This window comes from Ammospiza nelsoni, chromosome 2 (assembly GCF_027579445.1).
Source record: "Ammospiza nelsoni isolate bAmmNel1 chromosome 2, bAmmNel1.pri, whole genome shotgun sequence".
Lineage (NCBI taxonomy): Eukaryota > Metazoa > Chordata > Aves > Passeriformes > Passerellidae > Ammospiza > Ammospiza nelsoni.
Window position 1 is genome coordinate 37,970,836 of NC_080634.1, and position 26,249 is coordinate 37,997,084.

The window sequence follows — 26,249 nt, forward strand, 5'->3', positions numbered from 1 at the left end:
ACTTTGATATTTGGTTTAGATTGGATACTAGGAAAAATTTCTTCATCAAAAGGGTTGTCAAGCACTAGAACAGGCTGCCCAGGAATGTGGTGGAGTCACCAAGCCTGGAAGGATTTAAAAGGCATGTACATGGCACTTGGGGACATGCTTTACTGGGGGGCTTGGCAATGCTGGGTTAATGGTCAGAGCTGATAATCTTAAGGCTCTTCGCGGCCTAAACAATTCTGTGATTCTGTGAAAATTGGAAGGCTCAGAGGGAAAGGTTTTCCTTCTTGGAAGCTGTTAAACTGAAGCTCAGGATTTTAAAGCATGTGTAGGGCAAAGCCCCATTTTGGGAGAGTGTTCTCAAGCACGTCCTGATTCTTGTAGGGAAGCATCCACCACTGAGTCATTGCTGCCTGGGTGAGGGAAGAGCAAAAAGGACATAATTTAGTCCTGGCTGGAAAGAAGTGTGAAGTTCGCACTTGTGACAGAATTTCTGCTTTTGCATGAACAAACTCTCTCAGGTGATGTCTTGCCATTTGCTGTAGTTGGTAATTTTTGTAGTTCTGTCACAAGTTAAGCCTTTAATTTTAGTGCCAACCAGAAACCAGCTCTTGTCAGGTATCAATTTAGACATTGAAATCAACTCAGTAGTTTCAGTAGGTAATCAACCAGTGTTTTCCCTGGGGCTATAGTTCTAATATAACACATTTCAAGTTTGAAGCTCAAGAGAGTCCTGGATCCCTGCTTCTAATAGCAGCATTTTTACAACTGTTCTGGCCCACATTGTAGCATGGGATTTTGTCAAGACTTGGTTGCTTCTTCCTCTGTCAGGTCATGTGATGTTCCTTGGGAAATTCTGCCTCCTGTTGTGGGATGGTTTTTTTCTCCTATTTTGTCATCTGGGTTTAGGAGGAGAGAATCTTCACTGGCTTCTGCTTCATTACTGCCTGGATCTTAGTGGAAAAAATAAGGTAGGCAACAAAGAGCTCACATCTTTCCCATTTCATGGAAGGCACGCTCAGATGGAGCTCATGCAGTGTTTGTTTGTTAAACATGGCCTTCACTTTTGTGCTGCCCCGTGTTCTTAGAGTCACACTTGGGATATGGCTGGTGTCACAGCATGGACAGTCACGCATCACAGATGCACTTTGTGACAGTGGCAGTAATCTGGCTTTTGAAACCCAGGAACAAGAACCAAGATCAATGGATTTTTATCCTTTAAAGGTCAAATCTCATAAAAGAAAGCTAATAATGTTAGTTTACACTCGAAGACAGTGTGCTGGAATGAGAAATAGGATTTGTTTTCTACATGTCATTTCAATAGGCAAACCTTAATGCTCTATAAATGGTAACAAAATATAGCCTTCTTGGACACTTGATGGCACTTACACTATGAAGTTCTCTTTCAGAAACATCTCAAAGGAAGAAAATAAAGCCTAATGAAACAGGATTTACAGAGTCAAAGATCTGCATAACTAGAATATACTGGTCACTCATTCCAGTCTTTTTCCTTTGACAGGTTAAATTGAGAGTTGAGAACAAACTTTTATTAATTTTAAGTTCTTACTTATTTGGTAATGATTCTTATTTGCTGTATATCTAGCTCTGTAGAGGCATGTGTCTGCAGGAACAAAAACTATCCAGCCAAGAAATGATTAAAACTATGCCCAGTTTTGGATAAGAAGCTAGAAAAGAAAGCTTGATTTTTCTTCCAGAAGACTTGCAATTGTTCTTTAACTTTGAGACAAAAGCAGAGAAGTATAACATTCTCTCACCATCCTTGAGGTATAGAATAGTTCAAGAAGAATTACCAGTTGTATACTGGGGTGGTAAAGGCAATATAAATGTAGTAGAAGCAAAAAGCCAAACTTTGAATTAAGATGGCAATAAAGTTAATATAGACTACTTGAAGTGTACAGAGTTTTCTGAGAAGTTTGGAGGAATATGGACATTATTCCCAAGAAATGGATGCTTTTTGTTTCTTGACATTAATGTTCAAATTTATTTCATAGGCACCTAAACAGAAGAAAAATTTTACCCTTTCATGGAATGATTGAGTTTATTGTGGTGAATGTGCAGGGAAGTGTATTGTAAGATCAACATTTCCAAACTCCTTGCTTAGAAATTAAATACAGATGTTTTCAAATAATCAAAGACTTGGACATGCTTTATTCTAGTCGACTGATACTCAAGACACTTTCCAAAAATTTTATTCTGGAATTCAGAATTAGATGCCATAAATGGGTAAGCTATATACTTTACACATATCATGTTCTGTGGGATATGTAGCTTGGCAACTGAAACAGGCACTATTGAAATAAATTGCTACTTTTAAATATAAACATTACATAGAATTCATATGAGAAGGGAAATAAGCTGAAGTCTTACTTTCCTTTGAATAGTGCATAATGTAGTCTAATTTGATTAACAGAATGCTTTACATAATTAAATTATGGGTAATCATGGCACTCAGTGAGGATTTCAATAGGTTGAAACTTAAGGTCATTGTCACTGCCCCCACCCTAAATCTAAAAAAGGCAGGTTTTAAAATTAGGAGTCATGTGAACTTAAACATTGCTGATGTCTTCACTTTTAAGTAATACTGTAATAAAGTTAGATCCTGGCAGCTGGCATTCTTGTGGATTGACATGGCTAATTGGCTTTGGCATCTTAGCCTCAGGAAACCTCATCCATCAATTCAGAGCAGGACTTTTGGCGAGAGTCAGAGAAAACATTCAATACTTTATCTCTTGCTTTCTGTGGAAAGCTGCTTTGCATTTTGAGCTTTCCTGTGTGTCTCATTAGAAACTCGATGTAATACTTATCATTATGCTCCTTTAACATGATCTTCTATAAGGAATAGCTAACTATTTGACTTTCTAGAATTGGCAAAAGTGTCAATATTACAATTCAGTTTTGAGACTTACATCTCAGCCACAGTTGATAGCTTATGCAGAATTTCCTATAAAAAATATACCAGCTAAAGAAAAGTAGTTGACTTTTACGGTTAACTCCTTGCTAGTCAGTAGTGGAGTTGAAAATAATGGGTAGCTTCAGATTCTGAAGAGCTCCAGACACCCATCTGTAGTACATGTAGCATTTCTGATTATAAGAATTGCTGTGGGCAGTGATTTGATAGAGGAGAAAAATGGGCCAAGAGAGAATTTAAGACTCCCCAACAGGGCAAATCCAAGTTTCAAGATGCTTGAGGATTTTCCTAGTGGGAGGAAAGAGTTTTCAGAGGTCTTCTGGTAAAAGCTTGCGAAGGCAAGAATCTCCTGGTTTTTCTATTTCACGACAGTCTTAGCAGTCTTCCCTTTTCTCAGATCTTCACGTTGTCAGGCAGCCCTCTTATCTTCCTCAAGCCTTTGAAAAACACGGGCATTATCCTCCTTTTTCCAGCTTCAGTTCCTGTTACCTGGCAATTTCTGCTGCCCTCTTGTGCTTCTAAGTTTGTGAGGTTTGGGAAGAAGGACAAATGGCCCTGCTCTGCGGGAAGTGAGGTGAAGATGCCATCTGGGGACTGAAAAGGTTGGGACCTTAAGCAAAAAGAATGTTTTTTTTATTCTGTATGTAGTGATGTGTAGATAGAGAAACTTCTTTGGAAGGGAGGGATTTTTTCCATTTCCGGCAGTATTTCCCATTTGCATCTCCATCTGCTTCAGAGCAGTGCTCAGGGTCCAGGTGCAGCTGCAGGAGAGCATGCTCTGAGTGTTCAGTGAAGCAGGTGAAATGCTGCTGCAGGTTTGTCACTCCTGTGCAACCACAAACCCTGGAGTCCTCTGCTAAAGTTTGAAAATAAAAATAGTCCATTGGAGTGAGGCATGGCAAGAGTGTGCTTGAGGCAGAAGATTATTAATGTCTCTACTTTGTCCAGTGGTGAGCTCAGGCATGAAGAGTGGAGGGAAAGTTCTTGAGCTGGGTTCTCTGCAAGCTGCTGATGGGGAACAGTTCTAGGGAGCAGTTGTAAGGACCTTGTGTCAGATACTAGATTGACCAAGAACATACTAAACTTTGTTTGGCTCCCTCTTGTTGGAGCACAGAGGAAATGGGGTAAGGCTGGTTTTGTGTAGGCAAAGATACAGAAGTCAGTGGAGCAGCATAACTGCTAACAGAGTGCATTGGATGACTCTGTAAACATCCACTTAGTCTAATTCTAAAAAAAAAAATTTAATGTATCAAATTGTGGAATCTATTTTTTGGGGTTTTGGCAGTCCTACTTAAAATGGTTGAGTTATTGTGTTGATGGTAGTTGTTGACAAGCTGCTTCTTTAGGGCTTCTCAGATGATTCAGGTATTATGAAAACTAGTCATGGAGTACAGATTTCATTTTGTAGAAGAAGAAATCCTCAATTCTATTTTCAAAATATGCAGAAGGAAGGTGTTTCTAAGAGGACAAAAGTTTGCAAAGTTTAAGTTTATTCTCTTGGTTATTTGATTTTTTTTAAACAGTGTTAATCTTACCATAGAGCTGGCCAGTGGAATGAGCAGACATTCTTTCTGATTAACTGCATATTACATTTAATTATTATTTTCTGTGCTCCATATGTTTCAGTTGAAATAAAATCCTTCATGTTTTAATTGCCTATATCCATTTATAGTATATTAGTGCCAGTTCTAGTCTTATACTGTTCCTGACATCATTTATAGGATGATAATTAAACAGAGCAGCAGTTTCAGCCAGAAATCATTCTGCTCCTTTTGAAACGCTAAGCTGTCAAAATAAAAGTCAATTGTGCATTCGCATTCCTTAAATAGAGTTCCAGAGTTTTGGAGCAAAACCAGTTTGGTCTAAAAGTTATAATCATTATAACCAAAAATTATAACTTTTTTTCCCTTGCAAAAATGAGTTGTTTTCAAAAATATTGCAGTTAGTTTCTCAGTTTTAATGGTTTCTGTCATGCACAACAAAAACTATACCTTTGCACATACAGTCTAAAATAATGTTCTTTTTCACTTCTACATGTTGAAATATTTTCTCTGTTGAAAAATATTTCTCATGCTATGTATAAAATGGTGTTAAAAGTCTTTTTCTGAAAGAGTAAATGTTTTTGATTATGTTTATAGTAGATAGAATGGATGTGCTGGTGTATGGCAAATGTTAACACGTGGCTGCTGAAGTTCTTTACATGATGCTGGTACAGGATACGTAGATTTTTAAACAGTGCTGAGACTAAGTTTTTTAATTGTCTAAACAGTCAGTGGTTTGGCATTCAGGGGGAGGTGGTTCATTTGAAATCTTGTCTCTGTGATATGCTCCTTATGCCTCTAATAAGGTTAGAAAAGCGGAGGAGGACAGCTTCTAGCACAGCTTGTAAATGTCAGTCTGGATGGAAGACAGGTCAGCTTGAAAACTATATTGGTGTTGGAAAATGAAAGGAAAAATCTATCCTTGAAGCTGAGCTCTAACGAGGAAACATTGGTAAAGAAAATGTAGAGTTTCTTAGTATAGCAGAAGGAAGTAATTCTAAAGTACCAATCTACATCTGTTGAATGTGAGGAAAGAAGGAGTAAGATGTATTTTCTCTACATGTAAATCTGACTGCTTTTTCTAAGGCAGACTTTTGTTTTGGTTTGAGTCCTGTTCATGTGTGAAACTTGGTTAGTGTCCTGTCTTTAAGACTGTTCTGTCTTTGGAAGACAAACTGAGTTTTGTAGTATTTTTAAAGGAAAATCCAGCAATGAGTGTGACATTAGAATCTTTTCTGAATCTGCTCCTCTCTCTTTTCTACCCTTTCCACACAATGGATCAGTAAATTAGACCATTAGTGACTATGGAAGTTACAATAGTGCATCAGTTACTGTATCTTACATCAGTATTCTGCTGAATGGGGTGATTTCTGAGGAACTGCATCATTTGAGATTGATCTTGTGTGGTCACTTCCGTGTGAACTATTAATGTTTTTGTAATGTGAGCTGTGTGATTCTTAAAGGAGTTTCTTTCTGGTTCAGTAACTCTTCTCTCTCTGCTCAGATGCAATGGGGTGCCTCAATAGCTGCTGCTCACCTCAAATCTCGAGAACTGCAGGAGATTTTTGCAGACTTGATTGAAATAAGTCTGGAAATGGAAATTGCCTGCTCAGTGTTTCTAGGGAGAAGAATGATCTGAAGTGGCAATCAGAAAGAGAGTCTCAATGCCATATATTTAAGAACATAAATTTCTCAACTTTAATACCTGGCTTATGTTGACAGCACATTCAATAAACTGGCACATATGCCAGTGTTTCGCATGTTTCTGAATTTTGTAAAGTATACCTACCATAGTTTGGGTTAAAAAACATAGACATAGTTTTCAGTAAGATGTGTTAGATTTAAAATTCATAGAAAGTAAGTAACTTCTTAAAAGTGTCCTGAATTTGCTTAACACTCCTCCAAAATGTAACTTAATAATTCTCACATTTGAATATTTTGAAGCGTAAATGATTGTACTATTTTCCAATTGTAAATTTATTAATCTTGAAAAGTTGTTTTTGTTTATGTAAAATCATCTGTGTCAGCAGCCTTGAATAAAGTAACTGTTGGCTTCACTCTTACACATATGTGCTGGTACAGTTTCTGACACAAAATTCTATTTGGAACATTTAAATTCAATAATTTGATGTGTTTTGCAGATCACTATGTTGAATAAAAGATCTTTAAATATCAGTCATATTACAAAAATTTTCAAAGAGTGGATTGTACAGTTGGATTGGAAATACACACTTCTTATATGTGTAAGCTCAGATAGCTACTTAGAAATATTTCATAAGCAATTGTTTTTGTTTTGAATATTTGAAAATTTTGAATTCTTCAGATGCTTGTATAGGAATTTTTTTGTTTAAGAAGTATAAAAACCTTCCCTGCTTCCTGGCACACACACATGGATGCATGCATCCATGCAGGTACTGTCTTTTCTCTCCATTTTTCTCTTTGTTTTTATTAACCAGGAGGAGCTTTACAAATTATGGTCATTGTCCTATGTAAAAATATAAGGCTGGTTTTGGTCACAACAGTTCTTTTAACGCACTGCAATTCTCTGCTGTTCAAGAAATGATTTTTTTTAATAACCCTTTTACTTTACATTTAAACCCTGATGTTCATCATGTCTCTTAGTTATTCCTGGCCTAATTAAGACTGCTGGGAGCTGAACCATGTTCCTGAGCACGTTAAGCTGTTCAAACTGGCCCCTTGAGTCCTGAGCCAGGGCTCTGGCACACAATATCAACCATTTTCTGTCAAAGTGGATGCACTGAACTTGAATATCGGCATTGTTTGCTAATGCTTGCTAATCACAGTAAGTCAGTGGCCTTAGGCAAAGCAAGATGTATTGGGAATTCACTGATATAAATAACCTTGCTGGTCTTTGCCATGGTCATAAATAATGAAGCTCTTGGATCCCTCCCTCCTCTCCCCAAAAGAAAGTCTGTATAGGTTTTCTACTGGATTTCCTGATTTATTGCTTGTTTGGCATTTATGAATCTGAGTGAACCAGAAGTTGAAGATGTTTCTGCTTTGACAAATTTTAGAGTAAGGCCTCTCACTGATTTGTTAGGAAAGCTTTGCTAATGAACAAAAATATGTAATTTTTCTCTCAGAATTCTGGCTTCTCTGCAAAGTAGCCTGCGTATTGTGCATGTAGAGACTCACAGAATGTGTGTCATCCTGGAAGGATTATATTTGGAACTTTACTGAATGGAGTTACTGCAATCTGTACTTTGAGCAGTAGTTCAAAGTGAAGTCAAATTGATTTGTGTTAAATAGTACTCACTCATGTGAGTGGGGGTGGAAGGAAGCTGCAGTCACAGGTCAGGGGTGTGGAAAACCTTAAACCTATGCAGTGAATTGAAAATAAAAAAGCTGGTGTGAGCAGTAGTAGAAGACTCAGCTACAGGAATTTTACCACTAGGTTAAGAGGAAGGGCCAGCATAACAGTCTGTCGATGAGCATTATGACCTTCAGCAAAAGTAGGTGATTGATTACTTGAGACTTACTGAAAGCATAAGATCAAACAAACTGTTAGGCACTAAAATGAAGAAAATTAGTTGATGTTTTGCAATATCCTAAGAAACAAAACCTGTAGATGATGTTCATGTTTGTATTTTTAACATATTTTTTCAGTTCATGGGCCATCTTGTGTGAAAAATCAACAGATTAATCAACAGAATACTCTCAGTTGGAGGAGACCCACAAGGATCAGAGTCCAACCCTTCAGTGAATGGCCCATACAGGGATTGAACCCACAGCCCTGATGTTACTAAATTAGAACTGTGTTCTGACCAGCTGAGCTCAGTGTACATCTGGGTCTCACACTAGGGGCATTTCCAAATCAAGTCATAAGACCAAGTATATATTTTTTGGCGGTAGTACAGATGTGATTCTTTTCATTTTTTCAACCTGCCAAATCTTCTGCACGGACTTCAGTGCACTGTCCTGAAGTATTTGCAAATGTAATAATTCTCCACTGGTCTGTGGTCACTTTTGTACTGTTGCTTACTATTATAGCAGTGTTCAAATACTTACTTTCGATTTGGACTTGTAATTTCAAATGCAGAGAATTAATTAATCTGTTACTTCACTGATTGCTTATGTGTTGCTCAAATAAGAGAAGTCAGATAAAACATGATATCTCCCTAATTAGAGGTCCTTTTTTGTTAATGAAAGCAAGTTTGCAGAGTATATTTGCATTACCTATAAAAGTCATTAAACTTTTATGTTTACAGGTCTCTTGAACAGGTGATTTGGAGAAAAAATACTTGGCAGGTGTAGTAATAGTGTTAATACTGAATTTTGAGGGCACAAACAATGTGATCAGGAGCTCCTAGAATATTTTTAAATAATCACCCAATATGTATTAGATTAATAAAATAATGAGAGGAAGTTCATCTCACTAAAACATGTTAACTGTGACAGTTTCTGTGACATTTTCTTTTCTCATGAAGCATTTTTAGCCTGGCTATTGAAATTAGATTGAATGTTTAGATCATGACACGTGATCATCCTTGAGATCAATGTTCAAGTCTTAAATAGCAACTTAATTGCTTACAACCAGATGCAACCTGGTGTAAATACATTCTGAGATGACAGACAATGCTGTTAAGTGGTGAGGCTACAAGGAGTGAAGGTGGGCTGTTGTTCTGTGCAAGTTGTCACTGAGCAAAGTTGGTAGTTGACTCCTTTTGGTGCTGGATTGGCAAGCAGTGGCATAGGTGACAGAAAAACAAAAACAAGCAGAACCAGATTCCTATAAACTTTCCAATGTATTATGTAATGGTTAAAGAAGAAAATGGATGCTAAGACTAAGGGAAAAGTACACTTTATATGCTTGTCTCAAAAATGCGCGGCTTTTATTTAAAAGAACAGAATTTAGGAATTTTTAGTATGGATAGATTTTCTTTTCATAAAGCAATCTAGAAAGTTTAAAGACTCGTAAGATGTGTCATCAGGTGAAAACTGGAAAAACAGATTGGTCAGAAAAAGGAGAGTAATTAACCGCTTGGTGAGTGAATGCCAAGATTGCTTGGTTAAAGAATTGATAAAATATTCCTGTTGTGCAGGTAGAAAACAAATACAGAGAAATTGTGTATATTTTTATGATGTATATATTTTTAGGATGAACTTAGAAGAAGATGAACTTAGAACAGAATTTTTTATTTTTAAAATTTCTTCATATTGATAATTTTCAGGCATCCATGTTCACCAACTCCATTTTTAGTTCTTTAAATTCAGCCACAGCATTTCAGATTGGCACTGCAAAAGTGGGGATCGTCCAAACAGGGCCAAACACGAGGTAATGGGGAAGAGCGCCTATTGACATTGTCATAAGCGCTCTGGGAAAGAGGAAACTGAGAAGACAAGTTTTTGCTATTTATAGCTTGTCCAAGATTGTAAAAGTGAGAGCTGGTTCTAAAGCCTTGTAGCACTGTGCCACTGATGAAGTGGCAGTAATGCGGTGCATGTGGGGAGCAAACTCCTCTCTTATATGTATATGTGTATTCCATATATGGAGTATGATTCTTCACTCAGACAGGAACTCAAAAATATGAGGAAAATGTCAGTTCCACATTTTGTAGCTATTAAACACCACCATTTCCCCTATTCCCTTCCATTTAATATTTTGGATGACTGGGAAAGGAGTAGAGGATAAAACTGAAAAATCATTATCATGCCACTATGTAAATCATGGGTGTGCTGACAGGTTTACTGCTGTCTGCAGTTCTGGTCCTCTTTAAAGTGTAATAGAAGTAGAGAAAGTACCTCGTGGAAAAATAAAGATGCAAAGGTGTTGAAGAACATGTGTAAGTGGAGGAGCTAAGTTCAGTAAACTTAGCCTGGGGGAGAATGAGTAGGAGACAAGAAATGTAAAATCGTGTTTGTATGGAGAGGGGGAATGGTGATGAATTATTTACTTGTAAGATGGGAATGAAGGGATGCCAAAGAAAACTGTTAGCAATTCAAAACAAACTGATGCACACAGATGTGAAGCTACACGAGACAATTAGAAAGCCAAAAGCTTTCTTGTGGGCTGCAGGAGAAATTGTGGGAAAAATAATTCATGAGGGCAATCACATGTGGCAATCCTGTATGTTGTTTTGGCAGCTGTGCCCTGGAATTTCCTTCACTGTATGGCAGGGAAGGTATTTTTCAGGCACTTGTTGCTGGTGGTTTTTCAAACCAGGAATTGTGCTAGCTATGCTGTGGATCTCTTCTTTGTGTACTTGTGCTGTGGGATCTAATGCAGATATTTCTCCTTTGGCCTGTGGAGTGGGAATTCAAAGGCTTTGTACACCTACATCTGGCGAGGCAGGTCTTGCACTTCCTCAGGCCAGTTCAGTTCCAACAGCAGGAAGGCATTTTGCCATCTGTGTAAAGCTGGGGAACGATTTCCACAGTTAGTGGGGTGACCTACTGGACCTCTAGGAGTCCTGTGCAGAGCTTGCTGCAGCACATCCCTCCCCCTCCCATTGCCTCTTGGTGTTTAGGCTCTTAACTGTGTATTTATTTTTCATTCTCCTAGCTGTCCATGGAATAATTTATTGAGCATACATAAGCAGGATTTTCTTTCTAGGCCTAATTCTTAATTCTTCTTACCTTATGTAAAAAACTCAGGCAAAACAGGTGCTAATGAAAATGCAGGGAAGGCCCATGGCGTTTTGCGCTTCAGAGTGTTTGTGGTGGAATCCGTGGACAAACAGCTTGCGTTGTTAGCACCTGGTTACTCAGACATGGTGTGTGCTTGGGTGGATGTATCTTACTAAATGCTCTGTTAGTGTATACAGATGGGAAGAGAGCTCTTTTCAGCTGAGCTTGTGTCCCTGACACATGTGGGAGTCTCTATTCCAGTGGACGGACAGGGGGGAGCTTTTAGCTGTGTGATTAGGAAGACTGCTGTAACACTGATTCCATAGTTTTGCTTGACCTTGTCAGATAATGCAGATCTCTTCCCCTTCCCTCCTCGCTACTTTAAAAGCACTTGCACACTTTAATTGTCATAGAAAATATGGGCAGAAGCGATATTTTTCAAAAAGAAACACAAAAGAAATACTGGATGGTTTTAGAGAACTGTGTGTATGAGTTCTGCCTGTAACTGTTCATTCTCTGTTAGCTAGGAGAAACAAACTCCTAGAGGAGTGGTGAGGTATTTCTTTCTTCAAGCTGGAAGGATGGAAAGACATTGACTTTGTGACTCAAGAAGGAGGCGATAGCTTCTTTTACAGTCTTCTTTTGAGTCTTGGCAATTTCCTCAGGTTATTTTTCAGCGGGAAGATAAATATGCTGTATATAGGATCTTTGATGTAAGTATCTGAATGTGTGGAACATTAAATAATCATAATAATGTGTATTTCCTAAATAATTTTAACAGAAAATTAAATCATTTGGCAATTAGGGCTGCTGTATCTTTTGAAGGGTTACATGCTAATTTTAGCTGGAGACTTGTAAGTAAAATAGATTACATTAACCTTTCCCTTAAGTAACAGTTATGTCACAGAAAGACGTATCTGATTCTTTGAGAATATTAAAAATTTCCTGGTTTTGATTGCGAATGGTCAAAATGTTAGGCTTTATAAAATTCTTTGTAGAAAAACTTAGAAATAAGGGAGCTCTTGCGATTTTGATGGGCTTCAGCATCTTTTCCATATGGATTCAATTCACATTTTTATCAGAATGTGGAAGTCATTACTCTGACATCTGAAACTGAGGTAGCAATAAAAGAAATTATCACAAACAAGACAGCAGATACAAATGATTTTGTGTACATCACTGGGTGGCCCTTTTGAAACTTTCCCGAAGTTAATTGGTTCCAGATATTTGAGAATTAAAATTGTATTGTGACAAATTTATTTCTGGTCATATTTAACTTGAGTCTTCTTGGTAAGGAGGCTTGAACAAACAGAAGAATAGTCAACCCACTCATGTCTGACTCCAGTTTTTGTTGTAGTAGCTTTAATCCCAGTGATTTGGTTTAATAAAGACCACCGAGAAAACAAACACTGGTGGTGACTGCACTGCTCTTGTAAATTATTTATCGTATCTCTAAGGCTTTACTGTGGCGTAAGTGCTGCTGTGTTAGCTTAAATTGTTCACAAATATGTCATGTCGGATTAAATGCCTGTGTAGAGTTTATGTGTGCCTGGGAGCAATGCTTCCTGCTGTCTGGTGTGGCCCTGGGGGTGTGTGTGTGCAGCTGGGGGCACACAGACCTGCCCTTATTCTTGTAGTGAGTGAGTGACCAGAGCAGGCTGAACACAAAACCTGGGGCTTCATGCTCTGCTTCCAGTAGAGCAGATGCTGCCTTACACAGGGCAGTCTGTCTGAGTGCTTTGTGGTTGTAGACATTCTGTGAGGTCCTGGGTATGGCAGTGGTGGGATTGTTTTGCTGCTCACCTCAAGTTCCATGTGTTGGGAGCCCAGGGGCTTTGCCTGAGGGAAGCAGGAGCCCAGGATAGGGTGTGCAGCACCTCAGGTTGTTCTGCTTTTGATTTAGTATGATGTATTTTCTGTAGAAAATACTCACATTTTCAAATATTGGCAAATAGAAGACAAATGTGGCTAAGTGACATCTTAAGTGCATATTACGTGCATTGTCATGTATATGTCATGTGTCTTTCTGTACTGTAGTGTGCTCTACTGCTATAGTTATTCAGAATATTGATTGACTATTCATATGCAGATATTGCATAACAGAAGCTTTATTTTTTCCATTTTAAAACTCAACTTGGGCATAAAATCATTAAGCATTACAAAACCAAAATTACCTTAATATTTACAGTGCCTGTCTTATCAATATGTACCTCAAATGTTTTTTTGTTCCTATAGGAAACAAACCTTTTTTCAAATTTCTTAAACTTCTATTACTGGACTGAAGTGTTAATCTTAAAAGACTTTTAACAGTTAGGGTTTGAAATTGCTAAAGCTGTTTCTGACAAGTAATGGCAGTCTTGCAGTAGTAAAGTCAAAAGTGGAAATTGCTAAGTTAATTAAGCTTCTCTTAATGAAAGGATCAAATTTGTAGCTCAGTATGCCAAGTTCTTGGAAGATAGTCTTTTTCTTCTCAGAGATTGTCAGCTATCAGCTGTGACACACTGGTAACAAGATACACATTCAAACTCCCACATTTTATATGTACATTTATGTGTATGTATATTCACACCTGGTGAAAGAGAAGAGAAAGCCTTTGTCCTTTTGTACGTTTTCCAGAATTAGCAGTAAGTAAAAACGTTAAAAGGAAATGTTTGATTTGTGTAGGCATGGGTTTAATTAATACAAGTCTATGTTCTGTAAGTGTTGTGTTAGTAAAATTTATGAAAGAGCACTAAACTGCATTAGGGTAATTTATGGCCCAAATAAATGTCAGTTGCTAAGGTAAACTAGTATAGAAACAGTGCAACTAGGATAAAAAAAAGTGAAAAACTAGAGTAAATTGCAAACATTGTAAGAACAGTGATACAATTCTTTCTTTATGTTCACCCAAGCAAGTATAAGTTCATTTACAATATATTTATTAACAGTCTCAAGCTAATAAAACAACACTTACAGAGCAATTTTGGGCACTTTCCAGCTCTCTGTATTGTGCAGCAACAAGTTAGGCCAGTGCTTTTTTTTTCATATTAAGGAGAAAAAGAAGGAATCTGTACTCCTGGCTCCTTTATAAGGTTGTTAAATGTGCCATTTGGCATTTCAGAGCACTGCTTTGCATTGTGCTCAATTAGTGCAGACGAGGCAATCGCAGCACCAGTTTCAGAAATGTGCCTAATTACTACAAACCACTGAGGGATCCATTCATTCTGCCTTTCTGGCTCTGTGGGTGCCAGCCACAGAGACTCCAGCAATTTCTGAAGCCTAATCCCAAGTCACTTCTCCATGTTTCTGTGGCACTTGCATTTTGGAAGCTGTAATGGGGTCTGGCTGTTTATGACCATGTGTTGCTCTGCAACTGTATCTGTAGTATACTCTGGAAATGAGACCTTGGTTTATAGGAAAGGATTGAGAATGGCCCTTTAGCCCTTTCTACAAACACATGCACACATACTTCCCTCCTAAAAAAGGATGTGCCTTTTTATATTTTATTTTAAATTATTCTGACTCCTTCCACAGAGAGTCTTTAACAGAGTCTTTATTAGTTATGAAGGTTCAATTATATGGATCAATTTTTGGAATATGATTTCCTTGTAGCCTGTGCTAGTCATTATGATTTACTGGCTAGTTTGCTGACAGCCCTCTTCCAGCTTGATGACAAACCTTTCACATTAGCCTTTTTTAGACACTTCTGTTTGGTAACATATTTTTGAACAGCTACTGGGCATTTACATCCAGACTTAAGAAAGATGAGTGTTGGCTAATTGCTTTGGTAAGACATGTATTTGAAAAAACAAATCCACCCTCACTGCTTTAGTTGAAGCTGTTTTATTTGTAGGCTTTTGTAAAGTGGTAATTCATCCTTCTCTCTTTCTACTGAGTGAAGGATTTGGCTGCTATTGGAAAGTGTTTCTGTATAGATACTTGTGTGAGCATAAAGCATGGAACAGAGATGTCTTGGAGGAGCATCTTACTGTTGACAGTTCATGCTGACAGTTTTTCTGGTGTTTGGATTATGCAAGTTCTTTAAGGGCCAATGAAGCCCTTCCAATTTAGTATCCATTTTTTTTTTCCTGTATATTTTGTCAGTGAAGAGGTGAGACCTTAAACATCTGACAGATGAGAGGGAAAAACTTGTAGTGAAGACCTGAACTGACATATGGTACTTAAACCTATCATGGTGCTAGCTACTCTGTTTGCAAAACAGAGGCATCCTTTTTTCAGCCATATTTTGAAAACTTTCTGAAGAGTGAGTCCAACTGAAAGCTTCTGATTTATGTTCTTGTTTGACATTTTTGCACTTATCAGGATTAATTTACTCATTTGATGGGGAGCACTGTGTGTTTTAGGCTCAATTGATTGTCTGCTGTGGTTTCTAAATTGTTTTCAGTTTTGCTATATTCCTTAGACAATTCCTTGTTCTGTAATGGTCTACTTGTTGTAATTTATGTACTTTTTCCTTAAGAAGTATGAGCTATTATTTGGCTGTGCTAGTGTACAGAGTGATTAAATAAACCTGTCTGTGCAATCCAGTGCAGTTTATGGAACAGACCCACTACATGTATTTGGTACCATTAAACCTTGCCAGGAATAACTGTACATTTTGTTCCCTGTCAAAGATCTTCTTTCTTGTTGTTTTGAACTTGGTTAAAGTGTTGTAAATCTTAAACTCTCTATAATTTTGTTGAGTTCATTGCGTGTTTTAAATAAAGAGAATAGGTAAATGTAGTGTGAATAAACTGGTCTGGTGAAGAAATTCTGTTTGTCTGTCCCTGAGGCTGGAAGCAAGACTCTGAGCTATATTTGAATTGAACTTCAGGCCACCTCCTCATAACCTTCCCAACTGTGTGATACATCCTTACATCACTTGGACTAGCTTAGGGCCCTGCTGCAATTTCTGATTTAGTAAATCTAGCAGTAGATGTACTAATAGTGTCTCCTGTGATCTGAATCAGTGGCCTTTTACTGTGCAGTCACTGTCTTTTCCTTGGGAACATTGCTCATTCCCAATAAGAGATTATGGATGTCTTGCAGATTAGCAGCTGCTCAGTTTCATAACTCTAACTATTGGTGTGTTCAAAACTTCCATAAGATACAGGTTCCTCCAGTGGCTTTTCTCTTACTGTCCTTACCTGCAGTCTCTAAATACTTCACAATCTCTTAAAATTTATTCTCATGAGTGAACTCTGAGTGATAAATATAGTAACCATTTTTTGCAGGAGAAGTAGAATCATAGAATTATTTATTTGGATTGTGTTCAAAAAGTATTCAGTAACTTGGTGTGATTCAGTGTTAGAAAGCTGAGGCATTTGTCCTTGACTACTTCCAAATTTCTTTGGTTACATTTTTTACCACATTGGAATTGTAATTGTTCTGTATGTTCTCAAGGCCGTGTATGGAAATAACTAAGTGAATATTCTTTATAACTTTTGGGAGGTAAATGAAAAGTATTACTCCTCTTTTGGATGAGGAATTGGTAGTACCATCAGGAGCAGATTTTTAGGATGTCTTGATTGAGAGTCTCCCACCCTTGGGAAAGAAGACCACTCTACTTGTTTACAGAACAATCCTTTGTGTTTCAATTGTCCTGCCTGATGTCAGATAAGAAAAACAAAAGCTAGAATCTGGCCCTCCTTGGCCCTCCTTTCTGCACTCTACTTGTTTTACCAGTAATCTCATTGTGTTTCCTTGTGATTTGCCTCCCAAGTTTTAGAGAAAGAGGAGAGGGGTTTTACAGACCTGGCACTGATTGCCATGTAGCTTCATTTCCTTCTTTTACCACTGTCTATAGCAACCATTTGAATTGTGATGAAAGTCATATATCCCCTGAGATAACCCACACATGAAAATGGAAATCAAGTCCCATATTTCTTGAGTTAGAGTAGGCTACACTTTTTTCCCTATACAAAACCATTATAGTTAGGTTGACAAAATTAGTTGGCAGCAATTACCAAATTATTATAAACCAGGCAAGAATATTCCATAGTATTGAAGTCAATTCACTCCAGTAATTTTGGTGCCTGCAGTGTTCTCGAGTAGTTCTGACTGAAAGCCTCTCTGGATCTAATGTGTGTCAGGATATGGAGGCCAACTTCATTTCAGGTGGCTTGAGTCTGAGTCTGGCTCATGCCTTGATTTTTAAGGGCATTTTACTAGTTCAGCTTGCTAGAGATGCTTTCTTCTGCTTTGACATTTGCTGCTTGTCCTCTGGTCATGCGGCTGGGCTGGATGCAGTAATTCATCCACTGCAGGGTCAGGGCAGCTGCCTTCCCTTTGTGGAAAACAGTCAAGAGCAAGAAGGAGAAGTATCCATCCGGGATGACAGAGAAACAGAAGGGAAGTGTTTTAGACTTATAGGTAAATCCTACAGATTTGTAGGTTTAGAATTCTTTAGCTACAAAATTAGAGGTGGTGAGTTCTCATGCATTTTGTTTGAGAAGATCTGACAGATTTTACTACTTTTCGCTGTTGTACATGTGCATAATGCAGCAGGGCTTGTGGAGTACAGCTGCACCATGGCTTCTGTCAACAGCCTAAATGTTGAAAGTAGACATGGCTCTTCTGATGGTGTATGTGAAGGAGAAGTGTGGCTTCCTCCTGAGATTAGTCTTGTGGTAAAAGTTTCCTGCTTTTCTTAAAAAGAGAAAACAGCATGCATGCATGCTTTGCTATGGGCTTTGCCCTGCTTGGCAGAGAGGAGTGATTCTTAGATGTTGGAGGGACTGTTTTCCTGTCAATTTTGAGGAAAAATGCTTGGGAATTAGAATTCTTGCTCATTTAGTTTGTCTGAAATGGCTTCACTTGCAAACTCTTGAGTGTTGTGCAGCCCATAAGTGAGGGTTTCTATTAGTTACTCATGGCCAAAATAAGAACAACTTTCTTGGGAACAGGAAGCATTTAACCAGTGTTTCCGCCAGTTCTTAAAATATTGTTCCAAGGAATTAGCTCTCCTAAAATTTTTAGCTCTCTTAAAAAGAAAAAAAGTTGATTAAAAAATGATTCGGAGCACTACATTACTAATGGTAGTTAATTGATAGCACTAATTAACTAATGGTAATTAATTATCATTCCCTATATAGTATATGGCTTTTTGAATTTTCTTGCTGGTTATTTTATATTAAGTGGTTTCAATCATAATCAGTATCTGATTTAGTTAAGTGTTTTATAGATAACAGCATATGATAAATCACAATTTTTTATTAGGTCATCACCAGAACAGACGTATTCTTCCTCAAAAGCAATTTAGCTTTTCTCTACCATTAGTAAAACCTTTTTATAAGCTGCTCCAAAGATGAAGTAGTGTTAACCTGTGTTTCTAATTAGTTCTGAAAGATTGTGTGACATATATGTGTTTAAACAACGAGTTTGGAAAGTGAGTTAACTGTCTCATGCAAAGTCGATGTAATCTGTTGTACTGTTTACACCGTGGTCATAATAAATCACTAATTAAAAAATGTTTTTTGGATTGTATTCATATTAGTTTAGCACACAACACTGTGAGTAAATCACAATACATGGAAACAAACCAAATGAGACAAAGAAATTTCTGTTCCATTTGCAAATACAGAGAACTACTACTTAAAATTGCTACCAGTGGGAAATGTAAAAGGTGAGGTAATCCCCTAAAGAAAAAGGGCACTGGTTGTGAAACACATTAAATGTAAATCTTGTAAAACTTGTAGGGAATGTACTGAAGTACTGAATTGAACCCACTCAGAGTTCATGCTTAACAAGAAATTCTGGTCAATGAAGGCAGATAAAGGAATTGTAAATGACTGTTTAAATTAGTCTGGAATTCCAGAACATGTGCTTGGATAATATGAAATAAAGCTGTGTAAATATTCAGCTCTCATTAATTTCCTGGTCATGGTGAATGTCTGTTACAAGATCCAAGGCTGGTATAGCTTGCTGGTGTTTAAATATCTGCCATTTTTCAGGGGTTAGAATGAAGAAGAGAGATCAAGGACCTTTTGATTTTGCTCTCTGTTGTCCCAATAACACACTAAGGAACTACAGGTGGACCATGAAAGCTCACCTCAGTCTTATTTAACTTGTGTGGGAGAAGAATTTGGATTCACTTAAAGTAGCTTGGGAATGAATTCTACAGGAACATCCTGGTGCCTGTTGTGATGTCACACACCCTGTCTTCTCTTCCGTTGTTTCTTTCACCAGTCCTTGTAAGATGAGGAGGATGTGGTGCTACTAACTCACAGCAAAAAATCAAAATGGATGGACAGGCAAAGATGTAGAAACAAGAGTAGGATGATCAACAAGTCCAAGTGTAAGATGCTGTACTTGGGTTTGGGCAAGCCCAAGCACAAATCCAGGTTGAGCAGAGAATGGATTGAGAGCAGCCTTGGAGAGAACTTGGGGCTGTTGGTGGATGAGAAGCTCAACATGACCTAGCAATGTGCACTCACAGCCCAGAAAGCTGGCCTCATCCTGGACTGCATCCAAAGCAGTGTGGGTAGTAGAGTGAGGGAGGGAATTCTGCCCTCTGCTCGGCTCTCGTGAGACTCTACCTGGAGTGCTGTGTCCAGCTGTGGGGTCCTCAACATAAAAAGGACTTGAACCTGTTGGAGCATGTCTACAAAGATGATGAGAGGGCTGGAGCACCTCTGTTATGAAGGCAGACTGGGAGAGTTGTGGTTGTTCAGCCTGGAGAAGATTCCAGGGAGACCTCACTGTACCCTTTCAGTACTTGAAGCAGACCTAAGAAAAAGATGAGGACAAACATTTTAGAAGTGTCTGTGGTGATGGGACGGGGGTCAATGGTTTAAAACTGAAAGAGGGCGTGTTTAGATGATATGCAAGAAAGAAATTCTTTGCTGTGAGGGTGATGAGGCACTGGAACAGTTTGTCCCAAGATGTGACTGCCCCATTCCATGGAAGTGTTTAAGACCAGATTGAATGGGGCTTTGAGCAACCAGGTCCAGTGGAGGAGGTTCTTGCCCATGGCAGGGGAGTTGGACTAGATGGTCTTTAGAGGTCCTGTCCAACCCAAACCATTCAATAATTCTGTACAGTGTTGGAGTTCATTGCAGCTCTGGATGCAGGGCAGTGTCACCGTTTTATCCTGAAAACTTGGTGGCTACATCAAGCCTTGTCAGACCTGCTGTTTCTGCACGTTGTTCCTTCAGCAGCCTTTGGCCAGGCAGCAGCAAAGTTCTCCATGGATTAGTTTCAAAAGGGATAGAAAGAGATGGTGCATGATCAGTGCTCCTTCTCACTATTTTGGAGCTGAAAATCTGAAGTTTGTGCTGCCCCTAAATCCAGGGGCGATCACTGACTGTACAAGCAAATGTGCTTGTATATTGCTGGTCTGGCCAGACTGGTGTATCGGCCACTGACTTTTCTGCTCTGGCAGCATTACTAATCAAAACCAGCTTTGACAGTTGCCATGTGCTTTCTGCAGCCTGGCTTGCAGCTGTTTGCTGTCCTTCTGCTGTGTGATTGGAAAAAAGGAAGGTTTTAGTTGGCTTCACTGATCATTTCTCAGATGCAGAAACCTCTTCTCTATGATGATGGTGGGGCAGGCTGCTTGGACCTCCTTTCTCTGGCATTTCTGTCAAGGCAGGGGAGATTAAATGACCTATTTCTCCAGTTTCCCATGCTGGCTGCTGGCCTGGTTTGTGGGTAATTCAGTTCATGAGCATTATATTGCTGGATTTTTTTTTTTTTCTGGCTTCCTGATACTTTGTTAATTGCAATGTTGAGCCCTTTCAATCCTTTGTGCAGAGAAAACTAGAAAAAGGTGAAAGTCAGTTACAGGTTGGGACCAGGAATCCCAGTGTAAATACCAAGCATTTTTTGTGAGGGGGCTGGGAGGAAGGAAAGGGAGAGAAACAGGTAGAAGTCAGGAGAAAAAAAGCAATTATCATGATCTTGGCAAATGTTACAAATACCACAACTGCAAACTACTAGCTTCAGATTAAGATAAATACATACAAATGTTTTTTATTTCATCCTTTTAGCAGCATATATCATGTGATTATTTCCATGCTTGGTTCGTTTGTTGAGTGTGTGTTCTGCAGTTTTAAATTATAAAGCTCTTTAAGGACAGGCTGAGGTTCCTGAGCAGGCTGCAGCAGGGAGGAAGATTGGGATAGTTTAGTTAGTTAGGTAGAGGGTAGAGATAAATTGGTTCATAAGGTAGTTTATTAACCCTGAAAGTGCACATTCAGGTCAATGAGCAAACGGAATTTGTAAATGGAATAGAAGTTACACTGAACTGTATTCAAATTTGAACCTATGTTTACATGATAAGTCTGCAAATACTCTCAGGAACAAGCAAGACAAAAAAAGTTACTCTGCTGATAGTCTTGTTAGTTTTAATACTGATTTATTTATGCTATATTAGTGATGTGTTTTGCATGTCTCCAAACCTCTAGTTAGGGAGGCAACACATGTTTATTATTTAAGAAAGAAGAACATTTCCAATAGTACTTATAAGATACATGGCCAGATGTGTGCTTTGCACAAATGTTGGGTAAGTAACCAGAGGAGAGGGATATCAGGTATTATGGGATGCAGAGATGGGTGTTTGGTGCAACAAATTCTGAAAGCTGAATTTGGGAAACAAAATAGAGATGTTTTGAAGAATGGGTACAAGGCTTTCATAAACTCTGTAAAATATGCTTTATCATGAGGTTTAAATTGTTTAGTCTTTGGAGAGTTCCCAGTTAAGTTACTTCTATTGAAAGTAAGGGTAGGATATTATTTGATCTATTAATTGGTGACTGGAAAGAGCTTGTGTCTCACTGATGCCAAATATAGCCTGATCTGTGCATTGTACAAATAAGGTTCCAATAGTTCAGTAATGAAGGCAGAGACGTTCAGAGTCATTCAACAAAGTAAAAGATGGAGGTATATGGAGTTCACATCTGTACAATGGAATTAATTGAACTTTTAATGGTTTTTCAGAGAGTGGGAATTTGCATACCTGTCTTTTTAAAAGCTTCAGTTCAGCTTCAGTATTGTATTTTAACATATTTATAAAATATTTTAAATCTCTACAGTATGTAGAATGGCAATGCATTTTATTTTGGTACTGTGGTAATTTCATTAAAAGCTGTAACAATAATTAAGCTCCTCAGTTAAATCTGTCATCTTGAGTAAGGTTTAAATGCAGAGAGTTGCTTTACATTTGACTTTGTGGACAGAATTCAGGAAAAAAAATTCAAAAACTTCTTCTGTGTTTTCCTAGTAATTATTGCTTCTAAATCTCACCAGATCTTTTTTATCTAGCACTCCTCCTTGTTTTCAAAAGTTGTGTGATGGTTAGCTAATAAGGGCTTTAACAATAGTTCATGTATAATCAAGTTGAAAGATTGTTATTAATGATTTTGGATAGACTGTCAAAACCCTTTCTTCATGTAATTTGCTTTTCATAAAGCAGCACAAATTTTACAGGCTAGAGCTGTCAGCTAGATATTGTATCCAAGATCAGCAAACCTAATAGGAAAGAAAAATGTCTTTTGTGGTATTCCATTCTTTTTTATTCTTATAAACAATTTGCATTATTTTAATTTTAATTCAAATAGGGTTTTTTTTCTGTTTTGTTTTGGATTTTTTAATGCACATACAGAAGAAATGCCAAAATTTGTCAGGTGATTAAAAAGTGTGCATTTCTAAATTCATTAACTTGTGTGATCAATCTCTTCACTGCTTGCATTTCCAGTTTTAACTTCGGTAAAACAGTAACTATTCTGGTGAGGTATTATGTGAGACCATTTTATTTTTGAGCATACCTAGAAAATTCAAGACATCTGGAATCTAATGCAGTGTTTCTGTTTTTCATACCATTTCCATCAATAATGCACAATTATCTTCCACTTTAGTTCTGGTTCATACAAGTGATTCCTCTGTTTTTTTTAACCCGCTTGCAATGAATTTGATCAGAAGCAACTGCTTTGTTGGAGTGGGAACAGTTGGTCATCTTTGTCAGGAGATGACCTTAGAGCTTGCACAGTGTTGCAGAGCGTACCTCAGGCTGCCATTTCACCTCAGTATATTGTAACGCACCGCGTGTTCTTTGTAATGAGCAACAATTTTAGGATTCAGTAACAATCATCTTGGCAACACATTTATTTCACACTGAGATCACTAGAACCATGTGTTGACAGTTTGCTTTCTTAGGAACCTCTGACTCCCATGGATGAGTAGAAGGCTTATTCACAGTGAATTGAATGCAAATAAATCTCAAGTTTTTACAGCTTTCTAAAATATCAGATTATATTGTAATAATCAGTGAAAAACAGTTAAAAATTAGCTAAATTCATAGTCAGCAGTTTCTTTGAGGATAGTATAGTTTCTTAAATAGACAGTAATGCCTAGTTTGATTTGTGACAGAGCTATAATTTGCATGCTTTTAGCAGATTTAATACAATTAAATAAACTTGCCATTTCAATATACTTTGTATCTTTTAACACATTACTTAAAAGTAAATCCTTTGAACTCAAATGTCTTTAATAGATTTAGTCAGTGTTAAAACAAGTTGTTTGCAAATACTTTGCAGCATGAATATTGACTATTATTATACTGGTAACTTTGGTAGATTTGAAATTACATACCAAGGATATGTCAGGCAAGATGTGTTCAATAAACTGGATTTTTAGTCAAAGTAGATTTGCTGTCCTGTACGGATCCTTTTACTCTCAGCAAGATATTATTATAAATAGAAAATACATGAAATGTGCAAGAATATTGTTGTTTTTATATTGCTGTTGTGGTTCTTCATGCAGCTTTTTTTTCCTCTGTACTTTATGGAGCATTAAGTATGATGAAGTTTGTCTCTAACATTAAAAAAAAAAATAAGGTCCATGTATATTTTGACTTTCTCCACCCTTATGCTTATTCTTTCATGTTCAACATGTGCAGCTCAAATGCCAGCAGGATGTTCTGTGTTTTTGGATTTCCTTGTGTCTTGGCTTGTCACAGCTAGAAACTGCAGGATAGCCTTCCACTTGGCTGGCACAAAGCATTTCCACCACTTAGAGAGAATTTGAGGAATTGGGCTGTGTTCCTTTGGAGAGCAGAAGGAATTTACAGGTCATCTGTAAATTGCATTTTTTTTTGTGGGCTTGTCACTTAAAATGTTGTTTTGAAATGCTGAAACATGTTGATCAGAGAGGTCGTGAGACCTGCAATCTTTGAGATGCTGAAAATGGGCCTAGACAAGCTGGTTCAAGGGAACTTGAGCAGGATCAGAGAGAATCATGGAGTTGTTAAGGTTGAAAAAAGCCTTTAAGGTCATAGAGTCCATCCATTAACCCAGCACTGCCAAGTCCACCACTAAACCATGTTCCCAAATGCTTTTAAATACCTCCAGGGATGGTGACTCAAACGCTTCCCATGTCAGCCTGTGTTCAAGTGCTTTACAACCCTTTCCAGGAAGAAACTTTTCCTAATATCCCATCTAAACCTCTTCCCCAGTGTAACTTGAGGCCATTTCTTCTTGTCCTGTCACTTGTTACCTGGGAGAAGAGACTGACTCTCACCTGGTTACAACCTTCTTTCAGGCAGTTGCAGAGAGGGATAAGGTCCTCTCTGAGCTTCTTTTCCCCAGACTAAACATCCCCAGCTCCTTCAGCTGCTCCTCATAAGACTTGTGTTCCAGACCCTTTCCCAGGGCTGCTACACTTCCTTGGATATGGTCCAGTATGATTCTGTTTGTTTCTGCATTTGCAGGGCAGAAGGGAAAAAGATAGAAATTGAAGACAGTGTGGAAGCTTTAAAGAACCAGAAGTGTTACAGATAAATTTACATTTTAAGACTGGCAAAATTTTGCTAACTGATTAATTTTATCATTAGTCTTTGTGACATTATAGCACTCTGAAGGTGTTAAAATATTCTGAATGGTTGCATCATGCTCTTCTACCTTGTAAGACATTGCCTTACTGAATCTCCCCATGTTCACAGCTAGTTTGCTTTGTCAAAAGAGTGCAGACCTGAACTATTTACTGCCAGTGTCCACCTTCTTCACCTTAAAGCTTACACCAACAGTAGGCTTGGGCTGATTACTGTTCTGAAAGATGAACTTCTTTAAGCCTTCTCTTGGATTTTGCACACTGAAACGCCCAATAGTGCTTTCTGCAGCCTTGTCATTGCCAGTCAAAGGCTACAGGTGGCCTCATCCCCACTATGCCGTTTGTGTGGGAAGCTGTGTTTGTAGGGCTAATCTTCTTAATCAAGGGTGGCCTACTGGAAGGCATCTGTGATGTTGCTTTTGCTTTTGCTGTGATTTTTCCTTGTTTCTGAATGGTTTTGAGATCTGGCATTAATGAGGTGAGTACAAGTGTACTAAGAGAGATCTCTTACTAGTAGATGTGAACAGAAAGTCACACACACCAGTGGTTTTCAAAAGGAACAAAAGCAGCTTAGCTGTATTGACAGAATGCTCAATTTGGTTGAAACATCCCTTAAAATATTGGTGAAAGAAGCCAATTTCGTGAAATACAAAAGGCTGTGTGAGGTTCACTTCATCTCTCAGAGAAGAAAGGTTTGAGAAGCAGAATCACAGTGGAGCACTGCCCTGCGTCCTTGTGGGTGTAAATGAAGTAATGGATTTTGCAGCCCAATGTTCTGGAGTGTACACATTCATTTACAGGTGTGTGTGGAATACATAAGGTAATTAAAATATCTTTTATTAAGTTATTTTCTGCAGAAAATTATGTAGGAAGGAGTAAACCTCACTTAATCTGTCTCTTGGAAGACTGAGGAATTAATCTCAAGAGAGGTCTTTGATACCATATTTATTGAGATACAGCTGTCTTAAGGTAGTGTTAGTGGGAACCCAGCAAGTCATGTGAGCATGGAAACACTGAGATACTTTTTTTCCAAATCACTGTTTGGAAACATGATCAGCTACTGCAAACTGCTTTTATTTATAATCTTTCTAAATGTGGTTGTTGTTGTTGTTGTTGTTTTTTCCTAAACAGCCTGCTAACTACTCCTTAAAACAGATCCTTAAATGTCAGGGTATTTTTTTAATTAGAACCAGAGATTAAAACCACGGTTTTTTGCAGTTGAAATTGAAACCACCTTCACTGTTTGCTATGGAAACAAGTTTTTAAAACAAAACTGTTCATTTGTGTGCTGTTGTGCCAATCCATGAATTTATGTAGCTTGCAGATTTTTTTCATGCTTTTTTCCAACCAGCTTGTAGAAAGATAGGTGGTACAGAACCTATTATAGTTGATATTAAGCCAGT

General features: G+C 38.0%; 1 protein-coding gene across 1 annotated transcript in view; it reads left to right on the forward strand.

Moving 5' to 3' along the window:
• TMEM135 (transmembrane protein 135) overlaps window positions 1-26,249 on the forward strand; it is a 157,509-nt gene that overhangs the window by 41,818 nt on the left and 89,442 nt on the right. The window lies entirely within an intron of this gene.